At 53.3% G+C, this 3,958-nt stretch overlaps 2 pseudogenes; both read left to right on the forward strand.

Annotated features, from left to right (window-relative positions):
- The window catches only part of LOC148156652 (uncharacterized), a 1,503-nt pseudogene extending 956 nt beyond the window's left edge, over positions 1-547 (forward strand).
- Positions 548-763: 216 nt separating this feature from the next.
- On the forward strand, positions 764-3,675 carry LOC148156653 (uncharacterized; annotated as a pseudogene).
- Positions 3,676-3,958: the final 283 nt, after the last annotated feature.

Raw genomic sequence — 3,958 nt, forward strand, 5'->3', positions numbered from 1 at the left:
TTTAGTCTTTTCAGAGACGTCATCTGTTCCGTCTATCCCGATAGAAGAACCGAGCTAGACGCGTATTTGTCCATCATCGCAGATCTCCATCTCATGTACGGTCGTTCCGTTTTTTACCACTATCGCAAAGCCTTTGCCTCTAAAGCTGCCGCAGTTCTTTCACAATCCGGTTTGCGCTTAGATTGGTCCGTTCTCGATACCGAAATCCTTATCATGCTCACCCAGGCAGGCTCCTGTTTCTCCTGCGGCACCGTAGGCCACCAGAGTTCGCTCTGCCCATCCGTCCCCTTTCAGGTCGCCCCTGCACTCCGGCCTCGTCTGCCGGCCCCATCCTACAACCAGTTTCCCGATAACCGCGGAAGGAGAGTGCAGGTCTTTAATAATAAGCCTATTTGCAATAATTTCAACGAAAGTTTTTGTTCATTTCCAACGTGTGCTTTTCTCCATATCTGCAGTCTTTGCAGGGACGCACATCCCAAGTCCGTTTGCCCTCGTCGCCCGTCCTTCAAGGGCCGCCCGGCATCCAGATCCTGATTTCCCATTCTCTATCCACCCCATAATCGTCCCCGCCTTAGCTTCTCTTCTAAGCCAGCACCCAGACCGTCCCTTCGTCAACTTCCTTCTTTCCGGGCTATCCCGAGGTTTCCACATAGGCGTTTCCTCCCCTCCATCTCTATCCTTAGTCTGCCCTAACCTCCGGTCAGCGCTCTCCGAGCCAGAGGTGGTTACCCAATTGCTCAATCGAGAAATTTCCCGGCGGTATATGATAGGTCCCTTTAAATCTCCTCCTTTCCCCACCTTCCGTGTCAGCCCGCTAGGCATAGCCACTCGCAAGTACTCTGGGAAAAAACGCCTCATTCTCGATCTCTCAGCGCCGCATTCCGGCCCGCATCCGAGTATTAACTCTCTTATTCCCAAGCTTCCATTCTCGCTCTTCTATGCCTCAGTCGATCACGCCATCTCCCTGATTAAAGTAGCAGGTCAAGGTGCCTGGCTAGCCAAAGCCGACATCACCAATGCCTTTAAAGTCATCCCAGTCCACCCCTCGCAGTGGCATATGCTGGGAGCCAAGTGGGATAGCCATTTTTACTTTGCAGTAAGGCTCACATTCGGATGCAGGAGCAGTCCTTGCCTCTTTAACAAACTCTCCGAAGCCCTGTGCTGGGTTCTCCTTAACGTCTACAAACTCCCTTGGGTTCTCCACTTGTTGGATGACTTTCTCGTCATCGATCCTCCCTCCGCCTCCCCCGGTCCTTCCCTGGCCACTCTGCAGCGCGTGTTCCACCAGGTCGGAGTTCCCTTGTCTAAGGAGAAAACCATCGGCCCAGCCAAAAAGCTCGAGTTTCTCGGCATCTTGCTAGATTCCGAATTAATGGTAGCTTCTCTCCCAGCCGATAAGCTGTCTCGCATCTGCGAAATCTCTCAGTCTTTCGTCTCCTCCTCTATCCTCTCCAAGCGTCAACTCCTTTCCCTATTAGGCCATCTGAACTTCGCCATCCGCATCATTCCCCAGGGCCGCTCGTTCATTTCTCGCTTACTCGACCTAGCTAGCTCCGTTCCTTCGTTGCTCGACCCCGTCACTTTGGATGACGGCTGCCGCTCCGACCTCGCCTTCTGGTCAAAGCTTCTCTCCGACTGGAACGGCCTTTCTTTCTTTTACGATGACATTGTCCATTCAGCCGATTCCATTCAGTTCTTCACGGACGCTGCCCCGTCCATAGGTTTTGGGGGGTTTCTTCAGGGGCGCTGGTTCGCTCAAGCTTGGCCCATTTCTTTTCCTTCCACCGAGTCTTCCGCCTTCTACGAGATGGTCCCAATCGCAGCCGCTTGTTACCTCTGGGGCCATCTCTGGAAACGCAAGCGCATTGCTGCTTTATGCGACAACCGGGCCGTCGTTGAAGCCATCAACAAAGGCCGTTCTTCATCCACGTCAATCATGCCCTTCCTTCGTCGTATCACATGGTTATCAGTTACTCATAACTTTATCTTGACCGCTCATCACGTTCCGGGCTACTCAAACACCATTGCTGACGCTCTGTCCCGTCTTAAATTCCAGGTTTTTTTTCAGCCTGTGCCCGTCGGCGGACGCTCACCCTACGCCAGTGCCTCCACTCGAAGACCTCATGCTCGACTAGCAGCTCCTCCCCTGAGCACCCTCATTCAGCCTCCTCGTACATGAAGGCTGGCCTAGCTCCGTCTACTCTGAAAACCTACACCCATGCTTGGCTCACTTTCGTTAAATTTTGCGCTTCTCAACATATTCCCCCCGTCCCTGTGCTGACTAGCGTCGTTTTAGCATTCATTACTTTTTGCTACATCCATCGCCGCCTTAAACCTCCCTACATTCGTAGCCTGCTCGCCGGCATTAATTTCTTCGCTAAGTGTCTTCAAACCGACTTCGCCCCTAGTTTGCTCTCTAATCATTCTATCAAACTACTCCTCAGAGGCATTTCCAAAAGCTACCTACCGCGACCTGACCCCAGAAAACCCATCACAGCACCTATTCTTAAAAGTCTCATATTAACTGTTTGATCTAGCCCGTACTCCCCATACGTCAAGTCCCTCCTTTCGAGCGTTTATCTCCTCGCCTTCTTCGGTTTCCTCAGACTCGGCGAATTCACTACTCCTAGCAACGCCTTCATCCCGTCTAGAGACCTAACTATCTCTGACCTCAAGTTCTTCCCCGATCACTATAGTCTTTACCTCAAACACTCCAAAGGGAAAGGACCCGTCTCCGTAATCATTGCCCGGCTAGATTGCCAATTCTGCCCGTTTCTCGCCATGTTCGAATATGCTCTCAACCGTCATAAGATTTATCCTCGTTCCGCGCCCCTGTTCCTCACCCCGGAAGGCCTTCCGATATTGTCGTCCTGGTTTCTCAAATTCCTCCGCAAAACCTTAATTTCATGTAACCTAGCCCCGAGCCAATATTCCGGTCATTCGTTTCGGATCGGGGCAGCCACGTCGGCAGCCTCACTGGGTCTTCCTTCAGCATCCCTCCAACGCCTCGGCCGCTGGTCATCCTCAGCGTATGCATCCTACATTCGCCCTGAACGAGCTTCTGTGCTTTCAGCTCAACGCGCACTGTTCTCCTAGGTAAGCTTATACCAACAAATACCTGGTGGTGGTTAAAGGTCACTCTCCTCACGCTATTCGCTCAAGTCTACCATTCCTTCTCCCCTCTCCATCAGCCGAGCATTTAGCCGTGCCCATCCATCTCTCTACTTCCTTCCCTCATTTATCCTTGCTTTTCTAACTTCTAGCCTCCTTCTATTCAGAGGCTTTTCAAGCTCTTGTTCTGACGCCCATCTGGCACCCGACGCCATTCAGGCAGCTCTCGGTGCCTCGGCAGGCATTCTCGTCTCTCCTATCGACGCCTTTTCAGGCCCAGACGCCATTTCGGGCAGCTCTCGACGCCTTGGCAGGCATTCTCGTCTCTCCTATCGACGCCTTCACAGGCCAGACGCCATTTTCAGGCAGCTCGACGCCTTGGCAGGCATTCTCGTCTCTCTCTGTCCATGCCTCCTCCGGCATTCATCGCCCTCACGGCGTTTTCATGCACGTGCAGGCATCTCTCCCCGTCTCTCTATCGACGCCCTAGCGGCAACCGACGCCCCATGCGGCAACTCACTGCCCAAGCAGGCACCTCTCCCCGTCTCTCTATCGACGCCCTAGTAGGCAACCGACGCCCCATGCGGCAACTCACTGCCAAGCAGGCATCTCTCCCCGTCTCTCTCTGTCACTGCCCCCGTGGGCAACCGACCGTCTTCATCTTTCATCTTCACCTTTGCATGACGATCATCGTCACTACTCCATGCTAACCTATCCATGCCCGACCGGCTCTCTCATCTCCTCTTTAATTCTATACCACTCCCATGTCCACCCCAGGCTTCTGGGCCGGGGTAGGGCCCTTTCCATGCTCACCATTCCCTACCCCGTTAAGGCCTAATTCACCTTC

Source organism: Poecilia mexicana, unplaced genomic scaffold (assembly GCF_051168715.1).
Source record: "Poecilia mexicana isolate PSO_F unplaced genomic scaffold, ASM5116871v1 scaffold_10, whole genome shotgun sequence".
Classification (NCBI taxonomy): domain Eukaryota; kingdom Metazoa; phylum Chordata; class Actinopteri; order Cyprinodontiformes; family Poeciliidae; genus Poecilia; species Poecilia mexicana.